This window comes from Macaca fascicularis, chromosome 7, assembly GCF_037993035.2.
Source record: "Macaca fascicularis isolate 582-1 chromosome 7, T2T-MFA8v1.1".
NCBI classification, from domain to species: Eukaryota; Metazoa; Chordata; class Mammalia; order Primates; family Cercopithecidae; genus Macaca; species Macaca fascicularis.
Genome location: NC_088381.1, coordinates 65,916,373 through 65,939,059, shown reverse-complemented (window position 1 = coordinate 65,939,059; position 22,687 = coordinate 65,916,373).

Here is a 22,687-nt window from a genome sequence, read left to right as displayed (position 1 = left end):
ATCCCTCTGAAGACTATAGGGCCAAAGGAAGTATCCTCCGATAACAAAGAGAAAGAAGTTTTCTGAGAAACTTCTTTGTGTTCTGTGAAATCATCTCACAGAGTTACAGCTTTCCCCTGAAGAAGCCTCTCGCTAAGAGAGTTCTTGTGGAAATGGCAAAGTGATATTTGGAAGCCCATGGAGGGCTCTGGTGGAAAAGGAAATATCCTCAGATGACATCTGGAAAGAAGGTTTCTGAGAAACTGCTGAGTGTTCTGTTAATTCATCTCACAGAGTTACATCTGTATTTCGTGGATCTATTTGCTAGCCTTATTTCTGTGGAATCTGAGAACAGATATTTCCGATCCCTTTGAAGACTATTGGGCCAAAGGAAATATCCTCCGATAACAAAGAGAAAGAAGCTTTTTGAGAAACTTCTTTGTGTTCTGTGAAATCATCTCACAGAGTTACAGCTTGTCCCTGAAGAAACCTTTCGATAAGACAGTTCTTGTGGAATTGGCAAACTGATATTTGGAAGCCCATAGAGGGCTATGGTGAAAAAGGAAATATCCTCACATGAAATCTGGAAAGAAGCTTTCTGAGAAACTGCGTAGTGTTTTGTTAATTCATCTCACAGAGTTACATCTGTATTTCGTGGATCTCTTTGCTATCCTTATTTCTGTGGAATCTGAGAACAGATATTTCGGAAACCTTTGAAGAATATAGGGCCAAAGGAAATATCCTCCGATAACAAAGAGAAAGAAGCTTTCAGAGAAACTTCTTTTTGCTCTGTGAAATCATCTCACAGAGATACAGCTTTCCCCTCAAGAAGCCTTTTGCTAAGACAGTTCTTGTGGAATTGGCAATGTGATATTTGGAAGCCCATAGTGGGCTATGGTGAAAAAGGAAATATCCTCACATGAAATCTGGAAAGAAGATTTCTGAGAAACTGCTTAGTGTTCTGTTAATTCATCTCATAGAGTTACATCTGTATTTCGTGGATCTCTTTGCTAGCCTTATTTCTGTGGAATCTGATAACAGATATTTCGGATCCCTCTGAAGACTATAGGGCCAAAGGAAATAACCTCCGATAACAAAGAGAAAGAAGCTTTCTGAGAAACTTCTTTGTGTTCTTTGAAATCATCTCACAGAGTTACAGCTTTCCCCTCAAGAAGCCTTTCGCTAATACAGTTCTTGTGGAATTGGCAAAGTGATATTTGGAAGCCCATAGAGGGCTATGGTGGAAAAGGGAATATCCTCAGATGAAATCTGGAAAGAAAGTTTCTGAGAAACTGCTCTGTGGTATGTGACTTCCACTCACAGAGTTACATCTGTATTACGTGGATCTCTTTGCTAGCTTTATTTCTGAGGAATCTGAGAACTGATATTTCGGATCCCTTTGAAGACTATAGGGCCAAAGGAAATATCCTCCGATAACAAAGAGAAATAAGCTTTCTGAGAAACTTCTTTGTGTTCTGTGAAATCATCTCACAGAGTTACAGCTTTCCCCTCAAGAAGCCTTTCGCTAAGACAGTTCTTGTGGAATTTGTAAAGTGATATTTGGAAGCCCATAGAGGGCTATGGTGAAAAAGGGAATATCCTCAGATGAAATCTGGAACGAAGCTTTCTGAGAAACTGCTCTATGATATGAGACTTCCACTCACAGAGTTACATCTTTATTTCGTGGATCTCTTTGCTAGCCTTATTTCTGTGGAATCTGAGAACAGATATTTCGGATCCCTTTGAAGACTATAGGGCCAAAGGAAAAATCCTCCGATACCAAAGAGAAAGAAGCTTTCTGAGAAACTTCTTTGTGTTCTGTGAAATCATCTCACAGAGTTACAGCTTTCCCCTCAGGAAGCCTTTCGCTAAGACAGTTCTTTTGGAATTGCAATGAGATATTTGGAAGCCCATAGAGGGCTATGGTGAAAAAGGAAATATCCTCAGATGAAATCTGGAAAGAAGCTTTCTGAGAAACTGCTTAGTCTTCTGTTAATTCCTCTCACAGAGTTACATCTGTATTTCGTGGATCTCTTTGCTAGCATTATTTCTGTAGAATTTGAGAACAGATATTTCGGATCCCTTTGAAGAGTATAGGGCCATAGGAATTATCCTACGATAACAAAGAGAAAGAAGCTTTCTGAGGAACTTCTTTGTGTTCTTTGAAATTATCTCGCAGAATTACAGCTTTCCCCTCAGGAAGCTTTTCGCTAAGACAGTTTTGTGGAATTGGCAAAGTGATATTTGGAAGCCCATAGAGGGCTATGGTGAAAAAGGAAATATCCTCAGATGAAATCTGGAAAGAAGGTTTCTGAGAAACTGCTGAGTGTTCTGTTAATTCATCTCACAAGGTTACATCTGTATTTCGTGGATCTATTTGCTAGCCTTATTTCTGTGGAATCTGAGAACAGATATTTCCGATCCCTTTGAAGACTATTGGGCCAAAGGAAATATCCTCCGATAACAAAGAGAAAGAAGCTTTTTGAGAAACTTCTTTGTGTTCTGTGAAATCATCTCACAGAGTTACAGCTTGTCCCTCAAGAAACCTTTCGATAAGACAGTTCTGGTGGAATTGGCAAACTGATATTTGGAAGCCCATAGAGGGCTATGGTGAAAAAGGAAATATCCTCACATGAAATCTGGAAAGAAGCTTTCTGAGAAACTGCGTAGTGTTTTGTTAATTCATCTCACAGAGTTACATCTGTATTTCGTGGATCTCTTTGCTATCCTTATTTCTGTGGAATCTGAGAACAGATATTTCGGAAACCTTTGAAGAATATAGGGCCAAAGGAAATATCCTCCGATAACAAAGAGAAAGAAGCTTTCAGAGAAACTTCTTTTTGCTCTGTGAAATCATCTCACAGAGTTACAGCTTTCCCCTCAAGAAGCCTTTTGCTAAGACAGTTCTTGTGGAATTGGCAATGTGATATTTGGAAGCCCATAGTGGGCTATGGTGAAAAAGGAAATATCCTCACATGAAATCTGGAAAGAAGATTTCTGAGAAACTGCTTAGTGTTCTGTTAATTCATCTCATAGAGTTACATCTGTATTTCGTGGATCTCTTTGCTAGCCTTATTTCTGTGGAATCTGATAACAGATATTTCGGATCCCTCTGAAGACTATAGGGCCAAAGGAAATAACCTCCGATAACAAAGAGAAAGAAGCTTTCTGAGAAACTTCTTTGTGTTCTGTGAAATCATCTCACTGAGTTACAGCTTTCCCCTCAAGAAGCCTTTCGCTAATACAGTTCTTGTGGAATTGGCAAAGTGATATTTGGAAGCCCAAAGGATGCTATGGTGAAAAAGGAAATATCTTCAGATGAAATCTGCAAAGAAACTTTCTGAGAAACTGCTCTGTGATATGTGACTTCCACTCACAGAGTTACATCTGTATTTCGTGGATCTCTTTGCTAGCCTTATTTCTGTGGAATCTGAGAACAGATATTTCGGATCCCATTGAAGACTATAGGGCCAAAGGAAATATCCTCCGATAACAAAGAGAAAGAAGTTTTCTGAGATACTTCTTTGTGTTCTTTGAAATCATCTCACAGAGTTACAGCTTTCCCCTCAAGAAGCCTTTCGCTAAGACAGTTCTTGTGGAATTTGTATAGTGATATTTGGAAGCCCATAGAGGGCTATGGTGAAAAAGGGAATATCCTCAGATGAAATCTGGAACGAAGCTTTCTGAGAAACTGCTCTGTGATATGAGACTTCCACTCACAGAGTTACATCTTTATTTCGTGGATCTCTTTGGTAGCCTTATTTCTGTGGAATCTGAGAACAGATATTTCGGATCCCTTTGAAGACTATAGGGCCAAAGGAAAAATCCTCCGATACCAAAGAGAAAGAAGCTTTCTGAGAAACTTCTTTGTGTTCTGTGAAATCTTCTCACAGAGTTACAGCTTTCCCCTCAGGAAGCCTTTCGCTAAGACAGTTCTTTTGGAATTGCAATGAGATATTTTGAAGCCCATAGAGGGCTATGGTGAAAAAGGAAATATCCTCAGATGAAATCTGGAAAGAAGCTTTCTGAGAAACTGCTTAGTCTTCTGTTAATTCCTCTCACAGAGTTACATCTGTATTTCGTGGATCTCTTTGCTAGCATTATTTCTGTAGAATTTGAGAACAGATATTTCGGATCCCTTTGAAGAGTATAGGGCCATAGGAAATATCCTACGATAACAAAGAGAAAGAAGCTTTCTGAGAAACTTCTTTGTGTTCTTTGAAATTATCTCGCAGAATTACAGCTTTCCCCTCAGGAAGCTTTTCGCTAAGACAGTTTTGTGGAATTGGCAAAGTGATATTTGGAAGCCCATAGAGGGCTATGGTGAAGAAGGAAATATCCTCAGATGAAATCTGGAAAGAAGCTTTCTGAGAAACTGCTTAGTGTTCTGATAATTCATCTCACAGAGTTACATCTGTATTTCGTGGATCTCTTTGCTAGCCTTATTTCTGTGGAATCTGAGAACAGATATTTCAGATCCCTTTGAAGACTATAGGGCCAAAGGAAATATCCTCCGATAACAAAGAAAAAGATGTTTTCTGAGAAACTTCTTTGTGTTCTTTGAAATCATCTCACAGAGTTACAGCATTCCCCTCAAGAAGCCTTTCGCTAAGACAGTTCTTGTGGAATTGGAAAAGTGATATTTGGAAGCCCATAGAGGGCTATGGTGAAAGACGGAATCTCCTCAGATGAAATCTGGAAAGAAGCTTTCTGAGAAACTGCTCTGTGATATGTGACTTCCACTCACCGAGTTACATCTGTATTTCCTGGATCTCTTTGCTAGCCTTCTTTCTGTGGAATCTGAGAACAGATATTTCGGATCCCTTTGGAGACTATAAGGCCAAAGGAAATATCCTCCGATAACAAAGGGAAAGAAACTTTCTGAGAAACTTCTTTGTGTTCTGTGAAATCATCTCACAGAGTTACAGCTTTCCCCTCAAGAAGCCTTTCCCTAAGACAGTTCTTGTGGAATTGGCAAAGTGATATTTGGAAGTCCAAAGGATGCTATGGTGAAAAAGGAAATATCCTCAGATGAAATCTGCAAAGAAACTTTCTGAGAAACTGCTCTGTGATATGTGACTTCTACTCACAGAGTTACATCTGTATTTCGTGGATCTCTTTGCTAGCCTTATTTCTGTGGAATCTGAGAACAGATATTTCGGATCCCTTTGAAGACTATAGGGCCAAAGGAAATATCCTCCGATAAGAAAGAGAAAGAAGCTTTCTGAGAAACTTCTTTGTGTTCTGTGAAATCATCTCACTGAGTTACAGCTTTCCCCTCAAGAAGCCTTTCGCTAAGACAGTTCTTGTGGAATTGGAAATGTGATATTTGGAAGCCCAAAGGATGCTATGGTGAAAAAGGAAATATCCTCAGATGAAATCTACAAAGAAACTTTCTGAGAAACTGCTCTGTGATATGTGACTTCCACTCAGAGAGTTACATCTGTATTACGTGGATCTCTTTGCTAGCATAATTTCTGTGGAATCTGAGAACAGATATTTCGGATCCCTTTGAAGACTATAGGGCCAAAGGAAATATCCTCTGATAACAAAGACAAAGAAGCTTTCTGAGAAACTTCTTTGTGTTCTGTGAAATCATCTCACAGAGTTACAGCTTTCCCCTCAAGAAGCCTTTCGCTAATACAGTTCTTGTGGAATTGGCAAAGTGATATTTGGAAGCCCAAAGGATGCTATGGTGAAAAAGGAAATATCTTCAGATGAAATCTGCAAAGAAACTTTCTGAGAAACTGCTCTGTGATATGTGACTTCCACTCACAGAGTTACATCTGTATTTCGTGGATCTCTTTGCTAGTCTTATTTCTGTTGAATCTGAGAACAGATATTTCAGATCCCATTGAAGACTACAGGGCCAAAGGAAATATCCTCCGATAACAAAGAGAAAGAAGTTTTCTGAGATACTTCTTTGTGTTCTTTGAAATCATCTCACAGAGTTACAGCTTTCCCCTCAAGAAGCCTTTCGCTAAGACAGTTCTTGTTGAATTTGTAAAGTGATATTTGGAAGCCCATAGAGGGCTATGGTGAAAAAGGGAATATCCTCAGATGAAATCTGGAACGAAGCTTTCTGAGAAACTGCTCTGTGATATGAGACTTCCACTCACAGAGTTGCATCTTTATTTCGTGGATCTCTTTGGTAGCCTTATTTCTGTGGAATCTGAGTACAGATATTTCGGATCCCTTTGAAGACTATAGGGCCAAAGGAAAAATCCTCCGATACCAAAGAGAAAGAAGCTTTCTGAGAAACTTCTTTGTGTTCTGTGAAATCATCTCACAGAGTTACAGCTTTCCCCTCAGGAAGCCTTTCGCTAAGACAGTTCTTTTGGAATTGCAATGAGATATTTGGAAGCCCATAGAGGGCTATGGTGAAAAAGGAAATATCCTCAGATGAAATCTGGAAAGAAGCTTTCTGAGAAACTGCTTAGTCTTCTGTTAATTCCTCTCACAGAGTTACATCTGTATTTCGTGGATCTCTTTGCTAGCATTATTTCTGTAGAATTTGAGAACAGATATTTCGGATCCCTTTGAAGAGTATAGGGCCATAGGAAATATCCTACGATAACAAAGAGAAAGAAGCTTTCTGAGAAACTTCTTTGTGTTCTTTGAAATTATCTCGCAGAATTACAGCTTTCCCCTCAGGAAGCTTTTCGCTAAGACAGTTTTGTGGAATTGGCAAAGTGATATTTGGAAGCCCATAGAGGGCTATGGTGAAAAAGGAAATATCCTCAGATGAAATCTGGAAAGAAGCTTTCTGAGAAACTGCTTAGTGTTCTGATAATTCATCTCACAGAATTACATCTTTATTTCGTGGATCTCTTTGCTAGCCTTATTTCTGTGGAATCTGAGAACAGATATTTCGGATCCCTTTGAAGATTATAGGGCCAAAGGAAATATACTCCGATAACAAAGAGAAAGATGTTTTCTGAGAAACTTCTTTGTGTTCTTTGAAATCATCTCACAGAGTTAAGCTTTCCCCTCAAGAAGCCTTTCGCTGAGACAGTTCTTGTGGAATTGGCAAAGTGATATTTGGAAGCCCATAGAGTTCTATGGTGAAAAAGGAAATATCCTCAGATGAAATCTGGAAAGAAGCTTTCTGAGAAACTGCTTAGTGTTCTGTTAATTCATCTCACAGAGTTACATCTGTATTTCGTGGATCTTTTTGCTAGCCTTATTTCTGTGGAATCTGAGAAAAGATATTTCGGATCCCTTTGAAGACTATAGGGCCAAAGGAAATATCCTCCGATAACAAAGAGAAAGAAGCTTTCTGAGAAACTTCTTTGTGTTCTGTGAAATCATCTCACTGAGTTACAGCTTTCCCCTCAAGAAGCCTTTCGCTAAGACGGTTCTTGTGGAATTGGCAAGGTGATATTTGGAAGCCCAAAGGATGCTATGGTGAAAAAGGAAATATCCTCAGATGAAATCTACAAAGAAACTTTCTGAGAAACTGCTCTGTGATATGTGACTTCCACTCAGAGAGTTACATCTGTATTACGTGGATCTCTTTGCTAGCTTTATTTCTGTGGAATCTGAGAACAGATATTTCGGATCCCTTTGAAGACTATAGGGCCAAAGGAAATATCCTCTGATAACAAAGAGAAAGAAGCTTTCTGAGAAACTTCTTTGTGTTCTGTGAAATCATCTCACAGAGTTACAGCTTTCCCCTCAAGAAGCCTTTCGCTAAGACAGTTCTTGTGGAATTGGAAAAGTGATATTTGGAAGCCCAAAGAATGCTATGGTGAAAAAGGAAATATCTTCAGATGAAATCTGCAAAGAAACTTTCTGAGAAACTGCTCTGTGATATGTGACTTCCACTCACAGAGTTACATCTGTATTTCGTGGATCTCTTTGCTAGCCTTATTTCTGTGGAATCTGAGAACAGATATTTCGGATCCCTTTGAAGACTATAGGGCCAAAGGAAATATCCTCCGATAACAAAGAGAAAGAAGTTTTCTGAGATACTTCTTTGTGTTCTTTGAAATCATCTCACAGAGTTACAGCTTTCCCCTCAAGAAGCCTTTCGCTAAGACAGTTCTTGTGGAATTTGTAAAGTGATATTTGGAAGCCCATAGAGGGCTATGGTGAAAAAGGGAATATCCTCAGATGAAATCTGGAACGAAGCTTTCTGAGAAACTGCTCTGTGATATGAGACTTCCACTCACAGAGTTACATCTTTATTTCGTGGATCTCTTTGCTAGCCTTATTTCTGTGGAATCTGAGAACAGATATTTCGGATCCCTTTGAAGACTATAGGGCCAAAGGAAAAATCCTCCGATACCAAAGAGAAAGAAGCTTTCTGAGAAACTTCTTTGTGTTCTGTGAAATCATCTCACAGAGTTACAGCTTTCCCTTCAGGAAGCCTTTCGCTAAGACAGTTCTTTTGGAATTGCAATGAGATATTTGGAAGCCCATAGAGGGCTATGGTGAAAAAGGAAATATCCTCAGATGAAATCTGGAAAGAAGCTTTCTGAGAAACTGCTTAGTCTTCTGTTAACTCCTCTCACAGAGTTACATCTGTATTTCGTGGATCCCTTTGCTAGCATTATTTCTGTAGAATCTGAAAACAGATATTTCGGATCCCTTTGAAGAGTATAGGGCCATAGGAAATATCCTACGATAACAAAGAGAAAGAAGCTTTCTGAGAAACTTCTTTGTGTTCTTTGAAATTATCTCACAGAATTACAGCTTTCCCCTCAGGAAGGTTTTCGCTAAGACAGTTTTGTGGAATTGGCAAAGTGATATTTGGAAGCCCATAGAGGGCTATGGTGAAAAAGGAAATATCCTCAGATGAAATCTGGAAAGAAGCTTTCTGAGAAACTGCTTAGTGTTCTGATAATTCATCTCACAGAGTTACATCTGTATTTCGTGGATCTCTTTGCTAGCCTTATTTCTGTGGAATCTGAGAACAGATATTTCGGATCCCTTTGGAGACTATAGGGCCAAAGGAAATATCCTCCGATAACAAAGGGAAAGAAGCTTTCTGAGAAACTTCTTTGTGTTCTGTGAAATCATCTCACAGGGTTACAGCTTTCCTCTCAAGAAGCCTTTCCCTAAGACAGTTCTTGTGGAATTGGCAAAGTGATATTTGGAAGTCCAAAGGATGCTATGGTGAAAAAGGAAATATCCTCAGATGAAATCTGCAAAGAAGCTTTCTGAGAAACTGCTCTGTGATATGTGACTTCTACTCACAGAGTTACATATGTATTTCGTGGATCTCTTTGCTAGCCTTATTTCTGTGGAATCTGAGAACAGATATTTCGGATCCCTTTGAAGACTATAGGGCCAAAGGAAATATCCTCCGATAACAAAGAGAAACAAGCTTTCTAAGAAACTTCTTTGTGTTCTGTGGAATCATCTCACAGAGTTACAGCTTTCCCCTCAAGGAGCCTTTCGCTAAGACAGTTCTTGTGGAATTGGCAAAGTGATATTTGGAAGCCCGTAGGGTGCAATGGTGAAAAAGGAAATATCCTCAGATGAAATCTGGAAAGAAGCTTTCTGAGAAACTGCTTAGTGTTCTGTTAATTCATCTCACAGAGATACATCTGTATTTCGTGGATCTCTTTGCTAGCATTATTTCTGTGGAATCTGAGAACAGATATTTCGGATCCCTTTGAAGAGTATTGGGCCAAAGGAAATATCCTCCGATAACAAAGAGAAAGAATCTTTCTGAGAAACTTCTTTGTGTTCTTTGAAATTATCTCACAGAGTTACAGCTTTCCCCTCAGGAAGCCTTTCGCTAAGACAGTTCTTGTGGAATTGGCAAACTGATATTTGGAAGCTCATAGAGGGCTATGGTGAGAAAGGAAATATCCTCAGATGTAATCTGGAAAGAAGCTTTCTGAGAAACTGCTTAGTGTTCTGTTAATTCATCTCACAGAGTTACATCTGTATTTCGTGGATCTTTTTGCTAGCCTCATTTCTGTGGAATCTCAGAACAGATATTTCGGATCCCTTTGAAGACTATAGGGCCAAGGGAAATATCCTCTGATAACAAAGAGAAAGAACCTTTCTGAGAAACTTCTTTGTGTTCTGTGAAATCATCTCACAGAGTTACAGCTTTCCCCTCAAGAAGCCTTTCTCTAAGACAGTTCTTGTGGAATTGGCAAAGTGATATTTGGAAGCCCAGAGGGCTATGGTGAAAAAGGAAATATCCTCAGATGAAATCTGAAAGAAACGTTCTGAGAAACTGCTTAGTGTTCTGTTAATTCATCTCACATAGTTACATCTGTATTTCGTGGATCTCTTTGCTAGCCTTATTTCTGTGAAATCTGAGAACAGATATTTCGGATCCCTTTGAAGACGATAGGGCCAAAGGAAATATCCTCCGATAACAAGGGAAAGGAGTGTTCTGAGAAACTTCTTTGTGTTCTGTGAAATCATCTCACAGAGTTACAGCTTTCCCCTCAAGAAGCCTTTCGCTAAGACAGTTCTTGTGGAATTGGCAAAGTGATATTAGGAAGACCATAGAGGGGTACGGTGAAAAAGGAAATATCCTCAGATGAAATCTGGAAAGAAGCTTTCTGAGAAACTGCTTAGTGTTCTTTTAATTCATCTCACAGAGTTACATCTGTATTTCGTGGATCTTTTTGCTAGCCTTATTTCTGTGGAATCTGAGAACAGTTATTTCGGATCCCTTTGAAGACTATAGGGCCAAAGGAAATATCCTCCGATAACAAAGAGAAAGAAGCTTTCTGAGAAACTTCTTTGTGTTCTGTGAAATCATCTCACAGAGGTACAGCTTTCCCCTCAAGAATCCTTTCGCTAAGACAGTTCTTGTGGAATTGGCAAAGTGATATTTGGAAGCCCAAAGGATGCTATGTTGAAAAAGGAAATATCTTCAGATGAAATCTGCAAAGAAACTTTCTGAGAAACTGCTCTGCGATATATGACTTCCACTCACAGAGTTACATCTGTATTTCGTGGATATCTTTGCTAGACTTATTTCTGTGGAATCTGAGAACAGATATTTCGGATCCCTTTGAAGACTATAGGGCCAAAGGAAATATCCTCCGATAACAAAGAGGAAGAAGTTTTCTGAGTTACTTCATTGTGTTCTTTTAAATCATCTCACAGAGTTACAGCTTTCCCCTCAAGAAGCCTTTCGCTAAGACAGTTCTTGTGGAATTGGCAAAGTGATATTTGGAAGCCCATAGAGGGCTATGGTGAAAAAGGGAATATTCTCAGATGAAATCTGGAACGAAGCTTTCTGAGAAACTGCTCTGTGATATGAGACTTCCACTCACAGAGTTACATCTTTATGTCGTGGATCTCTTTGCTATCCTTATTTCTGTGGAATCTGAGAACAGATATTTCGGATCCCTGTGAAGACTATAGGGCCAAACGAAAAATCCTCTGATACCAAAGAGAAAGAAGCTTTCTGAGAAACTTCTTTGTGTTCTGTGAAATCATCTCACAGAGTTACAGCTTTCCCCTCAGGAAGCCTTTCGCTAAGACAGTCCTTGTGGAATTGCAATGAGATATTTGGAAGCCCATAGAGGGCTATGGTGAAAAAGGAAATATCCTCAGATGAAATCTGGAAAGAAGCTTTCTGAGAAACTGCTTAGTGTTCTGTTAATTCATCTCACAGAGTTACATCTGTATTTCGTGGATCTCTTTGCTAGCATTATTTCTGTAGAATCTGAGAACAGATATTTCGGATCCCTTTGAAGAGTATAGGGCCATAGGAAATATCCTAGGACAACAAAGAGAAAGAAGCTTTCTGAGAAACTTCTTTGTGTTCTTTGAAATTATCTCACAGAGTAACAGCTTTCCCCTGAGGAAGCCTCTCGCTAAGAGAGTTCTTGTGGAAATGGCAAAGTGATATTTGGAAGCCCATGGATGGCTATGGTGAAAAAGGAAATATCCTCAGATGAAATCTGGAAAGAAGGTTTCTGAGAAACGGCTGAGTGTTCTGTTAATTCATCTCACAGAGTTACATCTGTATTTCGTGGATCTCTTTGCTAGCCTTATTTCTGTGGAATCTGAGAACAGATATTTCCGATCCCTTGGAAGACTATAGGGCCAAAGGAAATATCCTCCGATAACAAAGAGATAGAAGCTTTTTGAGAAACTTCTTTGTGTTCTGTGAAATCATCTCACAGAGTTACAGCTTTCCCCTCAAGAAGCCTTTCGATAAGACAGTTCATGTGGAATTGGCAAAGTGATATTTGGAAGCCCATAGAGGGCTATGGGAAAAAGGAAATATACACAGATGAAATCTGGAAAGAAGCTTTCTGGGAAACTGCTGAGTGTTTTGTTAATTCATCTCACAGAGTTACATCTGTATTTCGTGGATCTCTTTGCTATCCTTATTTCTGTGGAATCTGAGAACAGATATTTCGGAAACCTTTGAAGACTATAGGGCCAAAGGAAATATCCTCCGATAACAAAGAGAAAGAAGCTTTCAGAGAAACTTCTTTTTGCTCTGTGAAATCATCTCACAGAGTTACAGCTTTCCCCTCAAGAAGCCTTTCGCTAAGACAGTTCTTGTGGAATTGGCAATGTGATATTTGGAAGCCCATAGTGGGCTATGGTGAAAAAGGAAATATCCTCACATGAAATCTGGAATGAAGATTTCTGAGAAACTGCTTAGTGTTCTGTTAATTCATCACATAGAGTTACATCTGTATTTCGTGGATCTCTTTGCTAGCCTTATTTCTGTGGAATCTGAGAACAGATATTTCGGATCCCTTTGAAGACTATAGGGCCAAAGGAAATATCCTCCGATAACAAAGAGAAAGATGTTTTCTGAGAAACTTCTTTGTGTTCTTTGAAATCATCTCACAGAGTTACAGCATTCCCCTCAAGAAGCCTTTCGCTAGGACAGGTCTTGTGGAATTGGCAAAGTGAAATTTGGAAGCCAATAGAGGGCTATGCTGAAAAAGGGAATATCCTCAGATGAAATCTGGAAAGAAGCTTTCTGAGAAACTGCTCTGTGATATGTGACTTCCACTCACCGAGTTACATCTGTATTTCCTGGATCTCTTTGCTAGCCTTCTTTCTGTGGAATCTGAGAACAGATATTTCGGATCCCTTTGGAGACTATAGGGCCAAAGGAAATATCCTCCGATAACAAAGGGAAAGAAGCTTTCTGAGAAACTTCTTTGTGTTCTTTGAAATCATCTCACAGAGTTACAGCTTTCCCCTCAAGAAGCCTTTCGCTGAGACAGTTCTTGTGGAATTGGCAAAGTGATATTTGGAAGCCCATAGAGTTCTATGGTGAAAAAGGAAATATCCTCAGATGAAATCTGGAAAGAAGCTTTCTGAGAAACTGCTTAGTGTTCTGTTAATTCATCTCACAGAGTTACATCTGTATTTCGTGGATCTTTTTGCTAGCCTTATTTCTGTGGAATCTGAGAACAGATATTTCGGATCCCTTTGAAGACTATAGGGCCAAAGGAAATATCCTCCGATAAGAAAGAGAAAGAAGCTTTCTGAGAAACTTCTTTGTGTTCGGTGAAATCATCTCACTGAGTTACAGCTTTCCCCTCAAGAAGCCTTTCGCTAAGACAGTTCTTGTGGAATTGGAAATGTGATATTTGGAAGCCCAAAGGATGCTATGGTGAAAAAGGAAATATCCTCAGTGAAATCTACAAAGAAACTTTCTGAGAAACTGCTCTGTGATATGTGACTTCCACTCAGAGAGTTACATCTGTATTACGTGGATCTCTTTGCTAGCTTTATTTCTGTGGAATCTGAGAACAGATATTTCGGATCCCTTTGAAGACTATAGGGCCAAAGGAAATATCCTCTGATAACAAAGACAAAGAAGCTTTCTGAGAAACTTCTTTGTGTTCTGTGAAATCATCTCACAGAGTTACAGCTTTCCCCTCAAGAAGCTTTCGCTAATACAGTTCTTGTGGAATTGGCAAAGTGATATTTGGAAGCCCAAAGGATGCTATGGTGAAAAAGGAAATATCTTCAGATGAAATCTGCAAAGAAACTTTCTGAGAAACTGCTCTGTGATATGTGACTTCCACTCACAGAGTTACATCTGTATTTCGTGGATCTCTTTGCTAGACTTATTTCTGTTGAATCTGAGAACAGATATTTCAGATCCCATTGAAGACTACAGGGCCAAAGGAAATATCCTCCGATAACAAAGAGAAAGAAGTTTTCTGAGATACTTCTTTGTGTTCTTTGAAATCATCTCACAGAGTTACAGCTTTCCCCTCAAGAAGCCTTTCGCTAAGACAGTTCTTGTTGAATTTGTAAAGTGATATTTGGAAGCCCATAGAGGGCTATGGTGAAAAAGGGAATATCCTCAGATGAAATCTGGAACGAAGCTTTCTGAGAAACTGCTCTGTGATATGAGACTTCCACTCACAGAGTTGCATCTTTATTTCGTGGATCTCTTTGGTAGCCTTATTTCTGTGGAATCTGAGTACAGATATTTCGGATCCCTTTGAAGACTATAGGGCCAAAGGAAAAATCCTCCGATACCAAAGAGAAAGAAGCTTTCTGAGAAACTTCTTTGTGTTCTGTGAAATCATCTCACAGAGTTACAGCTTTCCCCTCAGGAAGCCTTTCGCTAAGACAGTTCTTTTGGAATTGCAATGAGATATTTGGAAGCCCATAGAGGGCTATGGTGAAAAAGGAAATATCCTCAGATGAAATCTGGAAAGAAGCTTTCTGAGAAACTGCTTAGTCTTCTGTTAATTCCTCTCACAGAGTTACATCTGTATTTCGTGGATCTCTTTGCTAGCATTATTTCTGTAGAATTTGAGAACAGATATTTCGGATCCCTTTGAAGAGTATAGGGCCATAGGAAATATCCTACGATAACAAAGAGAAAGAAGCTTTCTGAGAAACTTCTTTGTGTTCTTTGAAATTATCTCGCCGAATTACAGCTTTCCCCTCAGGAAGCTTTTCGCTAAGACAGTTTTGTGGAATTGGCAAAGTGATATTTGGAAGCCCATAGAGGGCTATGGTGAAAAAGGAAATATCCTCAGATGAAATCTGGAAAGAAGCTTTCTGAGAAACTGCTTAGAGTTCTGATAATTCATCTCACAGAATTACATCTTTATTTCGTGGATCTCTTTGCTAGCCTTATTTCTGTGGAATCTGAGAACAGATATTTCGGATCCCTTTGAAGATTATAGGGCCAAAGGAAATATACTCCGATAACAAAGAGAAAGATGTTTTCTGAGAAACTTCTTTGTGTTCTTTGAAATCATCTCACAGAGTTACAGCTTTCCCCTCAAGAAGCCTTTCGCTGAGACAGTTCTTGTGGAATTGGCAAAGTGATATTTGGAAGCCCATAGAGTTCTATGGTGAAAAAGGAAATATCCTCAGATGAAATCTGGAAAGAAGCTTTCTGAGAAACTGCTTAGTGTTCTGTTAATTCATCTCACAGAGTTACATCTGTATTTCGTGGATCTTTTTGCTAGCCTTATTTCTGTGGAATCTGAGAAAAGATATTTCGGATCCCTTTGAAGACTATAGGGCCAAAGGAAATATCCTCCGATAACAAAGAGAAAGAAGCTTTCTGAGAAACTTCTTTGTGTTCTGTGAAATCATCTCACTGAGTTACAGCTTTCCCCTCAAGAAGCCTTTCGCTAAGACAGTTCTTGTGGAATTGGCAAGGTGATATTTGGAAGCCCAAAGGATGCTATGGTGAAAAAGGAAATATCCTCAGATGAAATCTACAAAGAAACTTTCTGAGAAACTGCTCTGTGATATGTGACTTCCACTCAGAGAGTTACATCTGTATTACGTGGATCTCTTTGCTAGCTTTATTTCTGTGGAATCTGAGAACAGATATTTCGGATCCCTTTGAAGACTATAGGGCCAAAGGAAATATCCTCTGATAACAAAGAGAAAGAAGCTTTCTGAGAAACTTCTTTGTGTTCTGTGAAATCATCTCACAGAGTTACAGCTTTCCCCTCAAGAAGCCTTTCGCTAAGACAGTTCTTGTGGAATTGGAAAAGTGATATTTGGAAGCCCAAAGAATGCTATGGTGAAAAAGGAAATATCTTCAGATGAAATCTGCAAAGAAACTTTCTGAGAAACTGCTCTGTGATATGTGACTTCCACTCACAGAGTTACATCTGTATTTCGTGGATCTCTTTGCTAGCCTTATTTCTGTGGAATCTGAGAACAGATATTTCGGATCCCTTTGAAGACTATAGGGCCAAAGGAAATATCCTCCGGTAACAAAGAGAAAGAAGTTTTCTGAGATACTTCTTTGTGTTCTTTGAAATCATCTCACAGAGTTACAGCTTTCCCCTCAAGAAGCCTTTCGCTAAGACAGTTCTTGTGGAATTTGTAAAGTGATATTTGGAAGCCCATAGAGGGCTATGGTGAAAAAGGGAATATCCTCAGATGAAATCTGGAACGAAGCTTTCTGAGAAACTGCTCTGTGATATGAGACTTCCACTCACAGAGTTACATCTTTATTTCGTGGATCTCTTTGCTAGCCTTATTTCTGTGGAATCTGAGAACAGATATTTCGGATCCCTTTGAAGACTATAGGGCCAAAGGAAAAATCCTCCGATACCAAAGAGAAAGAAGCTTTCTGAGAAACTTCTTTGTGTTCTGTGAAATCATCTCACAGAGTTACAGCTTTCCCTTCAGGAAGCCTTTCGCTAAGACAGTTCTTTTGGAATTGCAATGAGATATTTGGAAGCCCATAGAGGGCTATGGTGAAAAAGGAAATATCCTCAGATGAAATCTGGAAAGAAGCTTTCTGAGAAACTGCTTAGTCTTCTGTTAACTCCTCTCACAGAGTTACATCTGTATTTCGTGGATCTCTTTGCTAGCATTATTTCTGTAGAATCTGAAAACAGATATTTCCGATCCCTTTGAAGAGTATAGGGCCATAGGAAATATCCTACGATAACAAAGAGAAAGAAGCTTTCTGAGAAACTTCTTTGTGTTCTTTGAAATTATCTCACAGAATTACAGCTTTCCCCTCAGGAAGGTTTTCGCTAAGACAGTTTTGTGGAATTGGCAAAGTGATATTTGGAAGCCCATAGAGGGCTATGGTGAAAAAGGAAATATCCTCAGATGAAATCTGGAAAGAAGCTTTCTGAGAAACTGCTTAGTGTTCTGATAATTCATCTCACAGAGTTACATCTGTATTTCGTGGATCTCTTTGCTAGCCTTATTTCTGTGGAATCTGAGAACAGATATTTCGGATCCCTTTGGAGACTATAGGGCCAAAGGAAATATCCTCCGATAACAAAGGGAAAGAAGCTTTCTGAGAAACTTCTTTGTGTTCTGTGAAATCATCTCACAGGGTTACAGCTTTCCTGTCAAGAAGCCTTTCGATAAGACAGTTCTTGTGGAATTGGCAAAGTGATATTTGGAAGTCCAAAGGATGCTATGGTGAAAAAGGAAATATCCTCAGATGAAATCTGCAAAGAAACTTTCTGAGAAACTGCTCTGTGATATGTGACTTCTACTCACAGAGTTACATATGTATTTCGTGGATCTCTTTGCTAGCCTTATTTCTGTGGAATCTGAGAACAGATATTTCGGATCCCTTTGAAGACTATAGGGCCAAAGGAAATATCCTCCGATAACAAAGAGAAACAAGCTTTCTAAGAAACTTCTTTGTGTTCTGTGGAATCATCTCACAGAGTTACAGCTTTCCCCTCAAGGAGCCTTTCGCTAAGACAGTTCTTGTGGAATTGGCAAAGTGATATTTGGAAGCCCGTAGGGTGCAATGGTGAAAAAGGAAATATCCTCAGATGAAATCTGGAAAGAAGCTTTCTGAGAAACTGCTTAGTGTTCTGTTAATTCATCTCACAGAGATACATCTGTATTTCGTGGATCTCTTTGCTAGCATTATTTCTGTGGAATCTGAGAACAGATATTTCGGATCCCTTTGAAGAGTATTGGGCCAAAGGAAATATCCTCCGATAACAAAGAGAAAGAATCTTTCTGAGAAACTTCTTTGTGTTCTTTGAAATTATCTCACAGAGTTACAGCTTTCCCCTCAGGAAGCCTTTCGCTAAGACAGTTCTTGTGGAATTGGCAAACTGATATTTGGAAGCTCATAGAGGGCTATGGTGAGAAAGGAAATATCCTCAGATGTAATCTGGAAAGAAGCTTTCTGAGAAACTGCTTAGTGTTCTGTTAATTCATCTCACAGAGTTACATCTGTATTTCGTGGATCTTTTTGCTAGCCTCATTTCTGTGGAATCTCAGAACAGATATTTCGGATCCCTTTGAAGACTATAGGGCCAAGGGAAATATCCTCTGATAACAAAGAGAAAGAACCTTTCTGAGAAACTTCTTTGTGTTCTGTGAAATCATCTCACAGAGTTACAGCTTTCCCCTCAAGAAGCCTTTCTCTAAGACAGTTCTTGTGGAATTGGCAAAGTGATATTTGGAAGCCCAGAGGGCTATGGTGAAAAAGGAAATATCCTCAGATGAAATCTGAAAGAAACGTTCTGAGAAACTGCTTAGTGTTCTGTTAATTCATCTCACATAGTTACATCTGTATTTCGTGGATCTCTTTGCTAGCCTTATTTCTGTGAAATCTGAGAACAGATATTTCGGATCCCTTTGAAGACGATAGGGCCAAAGGAAATATCCTCCGATAACAAGGGAAAGGAGTGTTCTGAGAAACTTCTTTGTGTTCTGTGAAATCATCTCACAGAGTTACAGCTTTCCCCTCAAGAAGCCTTTCGCTAAGACAGTTCTTGTGGAATTGGCAAAGTGATATTTGGAAGACCATAGAGGGGTACGGTGAAAAAGGAAATATCCTCAGATGAAATCTGGAAAGAAGCTTTCTGAGAAACTGCTTAGTGTTCTTTTAATTCATCTCACAGAGTTACATCTGTATTTCGTGGATCTTTTTGCTAGCCTTATTTCTGTGGAATCTGAGAACAGTTATTTCGGATCCCTTTGAAGACTATAGGGCCAAAGGAAATATCCTCCGATAACAAAGAGAAAGAAGCTTTCTGAGAAACTTCTTTGTGTTCTGTGAAATCATCTCACAGAGGTACAGCTTTCCCCTCAAGAATCCTTTCGCTAAGACAGTTCTTGTGGAATTGGCAAAGTGATATTTGGAAGCCCAAAGGATGCTATGTTGAAAAAGGAAATATCTTCAGATGAAATCTGCAAAGAAACTTTCTGAGAAACTGCTCTGCGATATATGACTTCCACTCACAGAGTTACATCTGTATTTCGTGGATATCTTTGCTAGACTTATTTCTGTGGAATCTGAGAACAGATATTTCGGATCCCTTTGAAGACTATAGGGCCAAAGGAAATATCCTCCGATAACAAAGAGGAAGAAGTTTTCTGAGTTACTTCATTGTGTTCTCTGAAATCATCTCACAGAGTTACAGCTTTCCCCTCAAGAAGCCTTTCGCTAAGACAGTTCTTGTGGAATTGGCAAAGTGATATTTGGAAGCCCATAGAGGGCTATGGTGAAAAAGGGAATATTCTCAGATGAAATCTGGAACGAAGCTTTCTGAGAAACTGCTCTGTGATATGAGACTTCCACTCACAGAGTTACATCTTTATGTCGTGGATCTCTTTGCTATCCTTATTTCTGTGGAATCTGAGAACAGATATTTCGGATCCCTGTGAAGACTATAGGGCCAAACGAAAAATCCTCTGATACCAAAGAGAAAGAAGCTTTCTGAGAAACTTCTTTGTGTTCTGTGAAATCATCTCACAGAGTTACAGCTTTCCCCTCAGGAAGCCTTTCGCTAAGACAGTCCTTGTGGAATTGCAATGAGATATTTGGAAGCCCATAGAGGGCTATGGTGAAAAAGGAAATATCCTCAGATGAAATCTGGAAAGAAGCTTTCTGAGAAACTGCTTAGTGTTCTGTTAATTCATCTCACAGAGTTACATCTGTATTTCGTGGATCTCTTTGCTAGCATTATTTCTGTAGAATCTGAGAACAGATATTTCGGATCCCTTTGAAGAGTATAGGGCCATAGGAAATATCCTAGGACAACAAAGAGAAAGAAGCTTTCTGAGAAACTTCTTTGTGTTCTTTGAAATTATCTCACAGAGTAACAGCTTTCCCCTGAGGAAGCCTCTCGCTAAGAGAGTTCTTGTGGAAATGGCAAAGTGATATTTGGAAGCCCATGGAGGGCTATGGTGAAAAAGGAAATATCCTCAGATGAAATCTGGAAAGAAGGTTTCTGAGAAACGGCTGAGTGTTCTGTTAATTCATCTCACAGAGTTACATCTGTATTTCGTGGATCTCTTTGCTAGCCTTATTTCTGTGGAATCTGAGAACAGATATTTCCGATCCCTTGGAAGACAATAGGGCCAAAGGAAATATCCTCCGATAACAAAGAGATAGAAGCTTTTTGAGAAACTTCTTTGTGTTCTGTGAAATCATCTCACAGAGTTACAGCTTTCCCCTCAAGAAGCCTTTCGATAAGACAGTTCATGTGGAATTGGCAAAGTGATATTTGGAAGCCCATAGAGGGCTATGGGAAAAAGGAAATATACACAGATGAAATCTGGAAAGAAGCTTTCTGGGAAACTGCTTAGTGTTTTGTTAATTCATCTCACAGAGTTACATCTGTATTTCGTGGATCTCTTTGCTATCCTTATTTCTGTGGAATCTGAGAACAGATATTTCGGAAACCTTTGAAGACTATAGGGCCAAAGGAAATATCCTCCGATAACAAAGAGAAAGAAGCTTTCAGAGAAACTTCTTTTTGCTCTGTGAAATCATCTCACAGAGTTACAGCTTTCCCCTCAAGAAGCCTTTCGCTAAGACAGTTCTTGTGGAATTGGCAATGTGATATTTGGAAGCCCATAGTGGGCTATGGTGAAAAAGGAAATATCCTCACATGAAATCTGGAATGAAGATTTCTGAGAAACTGCTTAGTGTTCTGTTAATTCATCACATAGAGTTACATCTGTATTTCGTGGATCTCTTTGCTAGCCTTATTTCTGTGGAATCTGAGAACAGATATTTCGGATCCCTTTGAAGACTATAGGGCCAAAGGAAATATCCTCCGATAACAAAGAGAAAGATGTTTTCTGAGAAACTTCTTTGTGTTCTTTGAAATCATCTCACAGAGTTACAGCATTCCCCTCAAGAAGCCTTTCGCTAGGACAGGTCTTGTGGAATTGGCAAAGTGAAATTTGGAAGCCAATAGAGGGCTATGCTGAAAAAGGGAATATCCTCAGATGAAATCTGGAAAGAAGCTTTCTGAGAAACTGCTCTGTGATATGTGACTTCCACTCACCGAGTTACATCTGTATTTCCTGGATCTCTTTGCTAGCCTTCTTTCTGTGGAATCTGAGAACAGATATTTCGGATCCCTTTGGAGACTATAGGGCCAAAGGAAATATCCTCCGATAACAAAGGGAAAGAAGCTTTCTGAGAAACTTCTTTGTGTTCTGTGAAATCATCTCACTGAGTTACAGCTTTCCCCTCAAGAAGCCTTTCCCTAAGACAGTTCTTGTGGAATTGGCAAAGTGATATTTGGAAGTCCAAAGGATGCTATGGTGAAAAAGGAAATATCCTCAGATGAAATCTGCAAAGAAACTTTCTGAGAAACTGCTCTGTGATATGTGACTTCTACTCCCAGAGTTACATGTGTATTTCGTGGATCTCTTTGCTAGCCTTATTTCTGTGGAATCTGAGAACAGATATTTCGGATCCCTTTGAAGACTATAGGGCCAAAGGAAATATCCTCCGATAACAAAGAGAAAGATGTTTTCTGAGAAACTTCTTTGTGTTCTTTGAAATCATCTCACAGAGTTACAGCATTCCCCTCAAGAAGCCTTTCGCTAAGACAGTTCTTGTGGAATTGGAAATGTGATATTTGGAAGCCCATAGAGGGCTATGCTGAAAAAGGGAATATCCTCAGATGAAATCTGGAAAGAAGCTTTCTGAGAAACTGCTCTGTTATATGTGACTTCCACTCACCGAGTTACATCTGTATTTCCTGGATCTCTTTGCTAGCCTTCTTTCTGTGGAATCTGAGAACAGATATTTCGGATCCCTTTGGAGACTATAAGGCCCAAGGAAATATCCTCCGATAAAAAAGGGAAAGAAGCTTTCTGAGAAACTTCTTTGTGTTCTGTGAAATCATCTCACAGAGTTACAGCTTTCCCCTCAAGAAGCCTTTCCCTAAGACAGTTCTTGTGGAATTGGCAAAGTGATATTTGGAAGTCCAAAGGATGCTATGGTGAAAAAGGAAATATCCTCAGATGAAATCTGCAAAGAAACTTTCTGAGAAACTGCTTAGTGTTCTGATAATTCATCTCACAGAGTTACATCTGTATTTCGTGGATCTCTTTGCTAGCCTTATTTCTGTGGAATCTGAGAACAGATATTTCGGATCCCTTTGAAAACTATAGGGCCAAAGGAAATATCCTACGGTAACAAAGAGAAAGAAGTTTTCTAAGAAACTTCTTTGTGTTCCTGGAAATCATCTCACAGAGTTACAGCTTTCCCCTTAAGAAGCCTTTCGCTAAGAGAGTTCTTGTGGAATTGGCAAAGTGATATTTGGAAGCCCATGGAGGGCTATGGTGAAAAAGGAAATATCCTCAGATGAAATCTGGAAAGAAGGTTTCTGAGAAACTGCTGAGTGTTCTGTTAATTCATCTCACAGAGTTACATCTGTATTTCGTGGATCTCTTTGCTAGCTTTTTTTCTGTGCAATCTGAGAACAGATATTTCCGATCCTTTGGAAGACTATAGGGCCAAAGGAAATATCCTCCGATAACAAAGAGAAAGAAGCTTTTTGAGAAACTTCTT